The sequence below is a fragment of the Manacus vitellinus genome, unplaced genomic scaffold (genome assembly GCF_001715985.3).
Source record: "Manacus vitellinus isolate BGI_N305 unplaced genomic scaffold, ASM171598v3 ctg7180002428116_pilon, whole genome shotgun sequence".
Lineage (NCBI taxonomy): Eukaryota > Metazoa > Chordata > Aves > Passeriformes > Pipridae > Manacus > Manacus vitellinus.
In genome coordinates this window covers 9,114-20,657 of record NW_021937679.1, presented here as the reverse complement: position 1 = coordinate 20,657, position 11,544 = coordinate 9,114, and the positions used below count along the sequence as shown (strand labels likewise).

The window sequence follows — 11,544 nt, the reverse complement described above, 5'->3', positions numbered from 1 at the left end:
GCGGCGGGGGGGGCTCTGTGTCCCCCGCACTGCTGACAGCCATGGTCCCGGGGGGTGTGCGTTCCCCTTCCCTTCTTTACAGCGAGTGTTTTCTCCCTGGTGCCGCTCCTCTTCCTAGAGCGGCGAGTTAATGACGGTAGCAAAAGCCTTGGGGGGTGCAGCTGGGGGAGGGGGAAAGCTGTTTGTCTTTTTCCCCGTTACACCAATCACCCCCTCTCTGAAATGTGTCTGTTTGCAGCTGTTCTCTCACTCTCCTATGTTTTTGTCTTTTCTTAAGCAGACTCTGTGATTAAGTTCCTTCTGCTGATCTCTCTGGGTGAGCCCGGCCCCTCCTTCCCCTCCTTCGTCCTTCGGCAATGAGGGGCGTGGGGGAGGCAAAGACGGTAAAACACAGAAAAAAGGGAAAAGAGAAAAAACAACTTAAAATTAACAATATCCCAACTTATAAATCAAATAAGATTGCATTGTTTTTACAGCAATAGGTGTCACGCATGCAGCGTGCTCATGGCATTCTCAAATGTTTTCTTCAAAAACAGAAAGGGAGACTGACGAAAAATCCTTTGAAGCAAGATTAGAAATAACGGAACATCCGTGCTTAGCTTTTTGCATATTACAGAAGGTTATTAAGAATTTCCTATAGTTTGCTATTTTGCTTCTCTTACATGAAATTTGGCTGTTTCCCCCAGGGGCAGGGTGCAGGTAGAAGATTTGGAGACGGAATGATGAGACAGAAGGGGATATAGTCTTGCCCCCTGCAAAAGTAGTTTTATTGCCTTTATGATAGAATATCATTGCTCTATGAGAAGAGTTGAAGATTTCCAAGATAATATTCTGTTCTTTCCTGCTGTATCTGTCTTTTACATAGAGAGTTATGCAGGATTTGCAGATTGCTGATGGCAGCTATGCCATAAATTTCCTTTGAATTATGAAACTGATAAGAAGTGCACAACCAATGACTACTTGAAAATGTGTGTGAATGATGGATGTCTGAGGTGGCCCCCTAAGAGTGTGTGAAAAAAGATTGTGTGAAAGAGAAAAGCAACATGAATGTGTGACTGTGTAAACTTAAAAATACCTTCTGCCGGTGTCAAGATTTTAGAGATGTGTAACATGATTCTGTTGAACCATAGTGACTCCTTATTCTGAATGGTAAATGAATTCTTCAAATTCCCACCATGAGTGACGAGGCTTTGGTTATTTCTGGACTAGCCCTGTCCGGCTAGCTGTTTGATCTGAACTGAGGTTGAATAAGGGGTTCTTGCGTAGGTTTGGTGTTCTATTTCTGCCTTGTTTCAGAAATTTGTGAAGGTTAAGTCTCAGGTGGAGTTTTTCCACTGCTGTTGTTCCTTAGCTGTGTAAGCTGCGCAGGAGATCACCAGTTTTAAAGCGAGTAAAAACCATAAGCCAGCAAACATTGGTGCAGACTGCAAGGTTGGCAGAGCCCGAAGCAAGGTACACCACTGTGCATCCAGGTGCCCAGGAACCATTCTTACAATTCGTGGAAAAGCTGCAAGACGCTGTAGAGAAACAAGTTTTGTGACAGATACAGAAGTTGCTAGTTACATAACTAGCTAGAGATAATGCAGGCTTGTGCCGGGGTGAGGTCCTTAGACCATCAAATAATTGCATTTGCATCTGCTATGGCAGTAGTGAGGGTCGTTTTGAGCTTTTCTGTGTTTTCCAGGATTTAAATCAGGAGTTGTCGATGTTGCTGCCTTGTTTGCTCAGCTCGTTGCAGGGGGGCCTTTAGGCTGTCAAGGCCATCCTGCGTGCCTTCTCAGAGACATCTGCAGTGTTGTGGATAGTGTGTCTTCAGGCCTCCTGGCTGGAGGCCAGAGCAGACCAGTTATGTTGATCAGTGTGACCAGAGCTGAAGTGTTGTTTTAAAGAGTCCTTATATATTGTCTTCAAAACCCCTCCCGTGCACCAGCTGGTAGTAAAATTGTAAAATGGCTAGTCTCTCCTCCTTAAAACATGCCCTACCCATTGCAGCTGTGTTCTCAGCAAAATAGCCTCACTAATTGGGATTACTCCTTGTTTCATACCAGACGTATTGCTTGCATAATTTGACTAGTGAATGTTTAGGGTTGTACGAAGGCAACCTGTACTCTTCATGATGCTCAAAGCTTGCTGTTAATTGTCCAAACAAACAAACAGACTTCTGTAGTCATTCCAAGAGTTAGGGTTGTGATACTAAGAGGTACTGCTTGGAGTTTTCTTTTAGAACATACAGATCCTGTGTGACTTAAACAATGGCTCCTACCTACAGAACAGCTGTTGGCCCTGCAACAGCTTGTCAGAAGGCAGCTTGATGCTGATTACATTGAACCATCTCAGAATCCTTTAATTACCCCTGTGTTTGTGATAAAGAAAAAAAAAAAATCTGTGAAATGAAAACCTTTGCATGATCTCAGACAGGTTGGTGCAGTCATGGTTAGTAAGCATTGGCTTACTGACCCCTTCTGTGCTTTCTGCTGAATAACCCATTGTTATTATTGATTTGACAGGTTATCTTCTCACAATCCAGTTAAATCCCAGTGATAGAGAAAAGATGTGCATTTTTAGTTCCATCTATTATTCGTGCAGAACCTTATGAGTGTTATCCATAGAAAACCCTCTCCCATGGAATGAAAGGCTTTTCTATAATTTGTCAGTGGTTTATGTTTCCAATGCAATTTTCTGACTGTCTTTGTTGTCATTATATAGATGATATTTCTGCTAGCTGTAGCCACTGAGGATCAGCTGGGTGTGTTGGACGCTGAAACCAGAAAGAGTCTACAATTCTTTGGCCTAGTAGTTGCTCCTGACACGGTGCAGTGAAAAGTACCCTGGAAATATTTAGGGTTCATGTACACAAAAAGCAGTCATTTCTCAACCAGTTATGCCAAGTCTTAATTTTCAAGCGTTGTTTGTACTCTAAAGAACTCCTTTGCAGAGGATTGTTCCAGCAAGTTTCCTATGCTTCGATCCAGTGCAGTTTCATAGTTTTTTACCTCTTTTACAGTTTTGGGAAAAACACGCTGTGCTTGGCCAAAAGCCTCCTTTAAGCTGATGGTCTTGTGGTCCCTGTGGGAGCTGGGGGCGGAGCGCAGCGTGCAGGTGTGGACCTTGTCCTTCTCACAGTAGCATTCCAGCAGTTACCGTGCTGGGGGATTTCCTCTCAGCCAAAACCTGGGCACCACAGAGCCCCACCAGGACGTAGTTTTTTCTGAGTGTTCTTTGTGCTGTGCTTACTCAGGTGGGCTTGGCACAGGGAGGCCTTGCAGGTCAGGCAAGTCTTCATGGCTGGATGGGGGCCTTTGAGGTAAAGGCAGAGTGGGCACTGGGAAGGGCCCTGCTGGCATATTTCTGTTCCTTCTGTATGCACTCCTTGCAGAAGCTGTGACCGCACCCCAGGGACAGAGGGTTCCTGTAAATGTCCAGGCAGATGGGGCATGTCAGTTCATCCTTCAGCCTGGCCTCAGCACCCACCTCGACCATGTTGCCTGAGCCTCGTGACGGGGCTGAGAGCAAGGAGGAGGGCACTGGTGAGAACCTGAGAGCACAGCACACAGAAGCCTTCAGATGTCGATTTAGCTTAATTCATTCTATTGCTCGCTCAGTTGTTGTCTCTTGTCCAGATTGTCGTCGTGCTTGTACTGTCTATTTTAGTACTAACCCTCGAAGTCTTACTCTGGCAAAAGATCCCCAAGAGTTAGATTTAATGGGATCACTGTATATACATAACACAAGTGGTAATGGGACTCAAACCTGTTTTATGTTGGGATTATTTCAATCTAGATTAAGTGTTTATCAAAGCCATGACTTGTCCAGCTAGCACAAACTGCCTAGCCTGTACACAAAAGAACTGTAGAGCCTGAGTGAAACAGTAGAACACACAAAGAAAGTAACAGTAACAACTAGTCCTATAGACTTGTAGCTTCAATCTATTTTTGGTTCTATGTCTGAATAAGTTTTAAGTTTTGTTAAAGAAAAGCCTATGATGGTTGTTGACAATTGTTGTAATTTTAGTAATAGTTCATATTGCTTTTTCTTGTATTGTTAAATGTGTAAGTGCTATAACAGAGAAAACATTATTAGCCCAGAATAAAAAAACGGGGGTATTTGTAGGGAATTGGCTATAGAACACGGCTTACCTAGGCCGTGGGAACATCTTGGATAGCGAGTGCCCTTGTACCCTGTTAGCTGGCTGGTAAACAGGACATTGTGATTAGCAAAACAAAAAGCAACTGAGTACCACCTGTGTCAACAAAGAAATGAGTAAGAGGTGAGATCAACATTTAAGCAGAACCAATAATGAGCTTAGCTTTTGCAATATGTATGAACTAATTATAAAGCATATATTAAGCTGCTAGCAATGATCAATAAACGAAGCTTGCTGATTCTCATATTGAGGGTCTCATTCTTCCCTCGTCCGACAGGGTCCAACATCTCCTGCCTTGGCCTGGCCCCCTCTCAGCTCAGCACTGACCCCTTTGCAAATGGGGCATTGTCTTGGTGCCATTGCAGGGGGATGTCCTGCCCCAGTGTCCCAGTGTTCCTTTAATTCCCAGAGGCCCTGCAGTGTCCCAGTGGCCCGTTGATTCCATGACCTTCGGAAACACCTCAGGGTTCCTTTGGTTCCATGAGGCCCCCATGTCCCAAAGGCCCCTGGATTCCAGGAATTCCGCAGTGTCACAAGGTTCCTTTTTTTCCATAGGGCCCTGCAGTGTCCCAGTTGTGCCTTGATTCCAGGAGTATCCAAATTCTCCCGGGGTTCCTTTGCTCTCAGGAGGTCCCGCAGTGTCCCAGTGGCCCCTTCATTCCAGGCAGGCCCAGGGAGACGAAGCCAAAGACGGAGCCCCGACCCCGTCAGCATCTTGGGGGCGGGGGGCAGGACCTGGGAAACGGCTGGGAAGGGACTGGGATGGACTGGGATGGACTGGGATGGACTGGGATGGACTGGGACAGACTGGGATGGACTGGGATGGACTGGGATGGACTGGGATGGACTGGGACGGACTGGGATGGACTGGGACAGACTGGGATGGACTGGGACACCAGGATACACCGGGACCAGGACTGGGACCCAGCAGGACCCCCCGGGAGCAGGATCTGAGCACACTGGGACCCTCCAGGACCAGAACTGGGGCAACAGGGATCATACTGGGAGCAACTGGGACCACACTGAGGGCTACTGGGAGCAACTGGAGGCCACATAGGATAGAGTGGGAGTGCCTTGGAGTCACTGGGATCATACTGGTGGAAACTGGAATGTTACTGGGGCATCTGGGAGTGACTGGGAAGGATTAGGAGCATGCTGAGGGCTCTACTGGGATATACTGGGAGTGTCTGCAACCATGGTGGGGGTGACTGGGACCATACTGGGAGTGACTGGGACTACGTGAAGGGGAATTAGGACCAGGCTGGGGGCAACTGGAAGGAACTGTGAGTGACTGGATCTACAAGAGAAGCAACTGGGATTGACTGGGACTGTCAGGAGGGAAGACCGGGATCATACTTGGAGTGACTGGATCTGTGCTAGGGGCAACTGGGAGCAAGTGGGACCATGAGGGGGACAACTGGGATCATCCTGGGATCACGGTGGGAGAAGCTTGGCCCATGCTGGGAGCAACTGAGACCACACTGAGGGTGACTGGGGTCATCCTGGGATCATAGCAGGAGTGAGTGGGATCATGCAGGAGGCGATTGGGATCATACTGGAAGCAACTGGGAGTGCACTGGGGATGACTGGAAGTGGTTGTGAGCAACTGGGATCATGCTGGAAGCTTCTGGGGGCAACTGGGAATGAGTGGGACCACATGGAGGAAACTGGGAGCAACTGGGAGAGACCAGGAGTGACTGGGATCATCCTGGGACTGACTGGGCACTGAATGTGAAAAATCAGTCCGAGAAACTGCTCAGAGACTTTTTTATCTTTAAGCAGCAAGGGATTTGTTTATTCAACGTTGGGAGCAAGCCAGCTGGCGCTGGACAAACTTGCTCGAAGGCTTCACACAAAATCAGCATTTTTCTACAATCTTCAGTTGGGATTAAATGCATATTCAAGTGATTACAACATCTATCGATGCATATTAATAACAGGCGGAGTAGAGGTGGAGCTCAGGCGGGGCTTGGGGCGGTGTTTCTCTTGGCCCTCAATCCTGAGGGTACTTCCACTCTTCCTCCATGGCTCTGGGGGCTTCAACTCATCTTCCTCAGCTTGACCTTCCTTCTCTTCCATTCTTCTTGACCCGCTCACTGAAGCTTGGAAAAGCCCTGGCTCCCGGCCTATTCCTCCTATTCCAATGTCTCCCTGATCCTGCTGTCTCTCTAATTTATCCCCTCGAGGCCTAGGACATGTTCCTGTACTATTCTCTGAAGCTTTGCTCCAGTCAGTAGAACAGAACGAGCACAGATGGTCTTGGATGTTGGTAGCTTGTTAGCAGGCCCCAATTTCTTAGTTAACTCTTTTGGGCCTGGCCTCCTGTTTCCCCAGGGACACAGCCCGGGCCCGGCTGTTCCCATTCCCATTCCACAGGTTTGCATTCCTGTTCCAGGTGTTCCCATCCCATTCTAGTTGTTCCCATCCCATTCCAGGTGTCCCCATTCCCTTTCCAGGTGTTCCCATTCCCATTCCATGTGTTCCCATTCCCATTCCATGTGTTCCAATTTCTTTCCAGGTGTTCCATCCCATTCTAGGTGTCTCCATTCCCATTCCTATTGTCCCTCCTCCCATTCCTGGTGTTCCCATCCCACTTCTGTTTTCCCCATTCTCTGTTCTTGGTGTTCCCTTTCATATTCCAGGTGTCTCCATTCCCATTCCTATTGTCCCCATTCCCATTCCAGTTGTTCCCATCCCACCTCTGTTTTCCCTATTCCCATTCCAGGTGTTCCCATTCCCATTCCAGGTGTCCCCATTCCCATTCCTGGTGTCCCCAGTCTGCTCACAGTGTTCCCATTCCCATTCCAGGTGTTCCCATTCCCATTCCTGGTGTCCCAAACCTGCTCCCAATGTTCCCATTCCCATTCCTGATGTCCCCATTTCCAGCCCAGGTGTCCCTATTCCCATTCCAGGTGTTCCTATTCCCATTCCAGGTGTTCCCATTCCAGGTGTTCCCATTCCAGATGTCTCCATTCCAATTCCAGGTGTTCCCATTCCGATTCCTGGTGTCCCCATTTCCATTCCTGGTGTTCCCATTCCAGGTGTCTCCATTCCCATTCCAGGTGTCCCCATTCCCATTCCAGGTGTCCCCATTTCCATTCCAGGTGTTCCCATTCCAGGTGTTCCCATTCCAGGTGTCTCCATTCCAATTCCAGGTGTTCCCATTTCCATTCCTGGTGTCCCCATTTCCATTCCAGGTGTTCCCATTCCCATTCCAGGTGTTCCCATTCCAGGTGTCTCTATTCCATTTCCAGGTGTTCCCATTTCCATTCCAGGTGTCTCCATTCCCAGTCCAGGTGTTAGTATTCCCATTCCAGAGTTTCCCATCCCATTCCAGGTGTTCCCATTCCGATCCCTAGTGTCCCCAGTCTGCTCCCAATGTCCCCATTCCCATTCCAGGTGTTCCCATTTCCATTCCTGGTGTTCCCATCCCATTGCTATTGTCCCCATCCCATTCCTGATGTCCCCATTCCCATTCCAGGCATTCTCATTTCCATTCCAGGTGTTCCATCCCATTCTAGGTGTCACCGCTGTCATTTCCCCTGCTGGTTTACCTTTAAACCAGCACACCAGGGCTGTGCCCAACGGGGGTCCCTGTGGATCATCCAACGCGGGTCCTCCCATGGCTGATGGAGTTGGAGCAGCGGCCGAAGCTCTTCCCGCAGTCGGGGCACTCGGGGCTTCTCTTACCGGTGGGTCCGTTGGTGGGAGGTCAAGGCAGAGCTGTCCCTGAAGCTCTTCCCACACTCCCCACACTTGTGAGGCCTCTCCCTGATGTGGATGCGACAGTGGGTGTAGAGGGTGGAGCTGTCCCACATTCCCTACACGTGTAGGGCCGTTCCCCACTGTGGATGTGCTGGTGGCTGAGCAGCTTGGTGCTTGTGCTGAAGCTCTTCCCACATTCCAAGCACTTGTAGGGCCATTCCCTGGTGTGGATGCAACAGTGTTTGCAAAAGCTGGAGCTGTCCCTGAAGCTCTTCCCACACTCCGCACACGTGTAGGGCCTTCCCCAGTGTGGATCATCTGGTGGCTGAGCAGGTGGGAGCTCTGTTTGAAGCTCTTCCCACACTCCCCACACGTGTACGGCCGTTCCCCACTGTGGATGCGACGGTGGGTGCGGAGGTTGGCGCTCTGCCTGAAGCTCTTCCCACACTCCCCACACGTGTAGGGCCGTTCTCCACTGTGGATGTGCTGGTGCCTCAGGAGGTCGGTTCTCTTGCTGAAGCTCTTCCCACATTCCAAGCACCTGAAGGGTTTCTCCCTGCTGGGAGGCTGCTCAGGGACCACCAGCTCGCAGCTCCGCCTCAAGCTCCGGCCTCCTTGGTACACGCTGGCTCTTTCCTCCTCACAGCCCCCTGGGCTGGCTTTGGAGCCCCTCCTGCGGGGGCATCTCCGGCCCTTTTCCTCCCCGTTGCCTTCCTGCGCCGGGGAGCCCTTCAAAACGGCCTCTCCCACCAGGCTCTGCCGGGGGGATTTGTCCTCCGCGCTCTCCGGCCTCACCTCGGGGCCTGGGGCAGGAACCAACAAGGACACGCAGGGGATTTGCCTCCGGCCCACAGGGAAGCCCAAGGACATCCCCCCAACTCCGGCCCCGGCAGGACGGCCACAAAAGACAAAAGACCCACCCAAAGGGGCACTGACTTCCTCCTCACCTGCCTGGGGGGCCCAAGGCATCTTCCTCTTCCTCGCAGCCTCCTCCTCCATCCGCCCAAGCTTTGGGAAGCAGAAATCCTGATGGGGGGGTAAAAACAAGGGGTGAGCGCGTTGCCTTGGGGGTTCCTCCTGCCCAAGTCCAGCTCTAGGACTCACCGGGCAACTTGTGTCCATAAAAACCCCCCAAAACACCAACATTCAGTCCAAGATCCCCTCCCAAAATTCCCTCTCTCTGCTCTCTGGGGTTAGGGGGGTCCCCACTGTCTGCCCTGATGGCACTTCTGCCTGCATTGGGGGTCCCCCTTCTCCGGGCTGCCGGGGGTCCCGCGGCTCCGGGGGGTTCCCACTCTCCGGGGTCCCCTTTAGTGTTGCCAGGGGGGTCCCAGGGCTCACTTCTCCCCACTCTGCCTCCCGGGGCCGGCCGGCCCTCCTCTCTCGGCTCCCACCCTCGCAAACCTCTTGGCGCTCTCGGCTCCCCCCCCGCCTCAAGGCCCCCCCTCCTCTCCACACTCCAAGGCCTTCCCCCTCTCCGGGACCCCCGCTTAAGGGGCCCGGCGCTCCCTCTCTGCTCCCCCCCCCCCAGCATTCCGGGGGTCCCCCAGCTCCGGGATCGCCCCTCTCCGCTCTCCCCACTCCGCGGCTACCGGGGTTCCCCCCCGGCTCTCACGGGGGCCCCCAAACCGCTCTCGCCCCCCCCGCCATTGCCCAGCCACCGCCAGGACCTTTTGGCTGCTCTTCTTTGTGCTCCCGCTCGGCTCCTCCCTCGGCTGGGCCGCCGCTTTTGGCGGGTTTCCTCCTCCGGGATCCGCCCCCTGCAGCCCTTCCCCCCCTGGACCAGCCCCCTTGGGCCCCCCTTGGGCCCCCCTTGCCCAATAAGTCTGATTATACAGACAAGCAATTGGTTTTCATCCACAAAACCCAAATGTATAACCCAGCACCCTGGGGCATGAACAAAGTGGTTTTCCTTGGGCCCCCCCCGAGTCCAAAGTAAAGGGAGAGGGGAAAAAACCTGCTGGTGGGAGAGCTGTTGCAGTCTGGTCAGAAGTGGTGATTGCAGTCCAGTTGAGGGTGGTGGTCTCAGTCTGGTTGAGAGCGATGAGCTGCAGCCTTCTTCTGGATCCCACGAGTGGTGGAAAGGTTCCGAAAGTCCAGGTTTATATATTCTCCAGTTCAGGCAGGAATGGTCAGTGATTCCCTCAGAGTGGGGAATTCCATAAAAGGATGCTTAGTTCTTCCCTCAGAGTGGGGAATTCCATAAAAGGATATGAGGATTCTCAGAGCAGGGAATTCCATAAAAGGGTATGAGGACAGGGACACCCCCCCACCTCGCAGGCCCCCTCCCCCGACAACAGTTCCTGGGAAAATGGCATGGAAGGCCATAGAATACACACTTTTGGGCTACACCCATCCAGTGAGGAATCGGTCCCAGCTGTTCTAACTAGGACACTGTGTCCGTCATCGCTGCCATCATCATCATCATCGGCCTCGTGGCAGTCGGTGTCTGGAAGCTCCGATCCGGTAACTCCCGGGATGGGGGTCGGCAAGGGGCACGGATCCGCCCGGCAGCATTCCGGGGATCCTGTGCCACGGGTGCTGATCCCACTTTCTTTCCATAGGGAAGAGGGAGGGGAATGGATACGACCCCGCGCCCACCAGTGAGTCCCAGCAGCGTGTGTGGATCCAGATCCTCTGGGCAGGGATCCCAGGATGGAGGCCGGGATTCCAGAGGGGAATGGGGGCCTAATGGCTGGAGTGGGATTGGAAGGGGATTGCAGCTCAGGGCAGGATTCCAGAGTGGGATCAGGTGGATCTGTGGACTGGGATCAGGGCTGGATTCTGGAGTGGGATTGGGGTGGGATGGATGGAGTGGGATTGGGGTGGGATGGACAGAGCAGGATCAGGAGGGATTCCGGAGCAGTTCCTACTCTCCCTGGGCTCCACAGCCGGCTCCATCCCCTGGGATGGGAACAGGGACATGGTGACTCCTTTCCCCACTCTCATCCCAGCAGGAATCACAGTCTGAGTGATCCTGGAGCTGGATCCGCCCCTTCCCTCTCCCTGTGGAAAGGCAGGAGCTGCTGGCAGAGCTCATCCCGCTGCTCCCATCCACCCCGGCCCCCTGCGGCTCTTCAGGATGGATCAACTTCCTGCTTTTTCCTGTGTGAAACCCAGGACCTGAGGCTTTAATTTGGGTGTGAAAATCTCCTGCTTTGGGCAATAAATCCTGGCTCCCTCCTCCAGCATCCGGCAGTTCCTCTGTGGGAACCAGGAATAGGAATGGGGACAGGGGGGTTGGGATAGGGACATTGGGGATGGAGATGGGGACACTGGGAGCAGGTTGGGGACAGCAGGAATGGGCATGGAAACTCCAGGAATGGGAATGGGGACATTGGGAGCAGGTTGGAGTCACAAGGAATGGGAATTGGGACACTGGGAATGGGAATGGGGACATGGGAGACCAGGATAGGGATAGTGGGGACAGGGATGGAGACACTGGGAGCAGGTTGGCACAGCAGGAAGTGGGAATGGGGAGAGGGATGGGAACCCCAGGAATGGGAATGGGGACAGGGATGGGAACCCCAGGAATGGGAATGGGGACAGGGATGGGAACGTGTCTCTCCAGGAGTTGGTTCAATACAAAGGTGGGTCCCTGGCTCGAGGCCACGGGAAGCCCCTTCTTTGGGAATGTCTGGGAACCAGGTGTCAGAGGTTTGAAAAGAGGTGTTGGAATTGTTTCCCAGTGTCCC

At 52.3% G+C, this 11,544-nt stretch overlaps 1 long non-coding RNA gene across 2 annotated transcripts; it reads left to right on the top strand.

Moving 5' to 3' along the window:
• Window positions 1-10,243: 10,243 nt before the first annotated feature.
• On the top strand, window positions 10,244-10,910 carry LOC115307611. 2 transcript variants are annotated; one of them, XR_003915935.1, is made up of 3 exons: window positions 10,244-10,315; window positions 10,414-10,452; window positions 10,807-10,910. It is a non-coding gene; the product is annotated as an uncharacterized LOC115307611 (long non-coding RNA). The 2 variants fall into 2 exon arrangements; XR_003915934.1 differs by having other exon boundaries at window positions 10,804-10,834.
• Window positions 10,911-11,544: the final 634 nt, after the last annotated feature.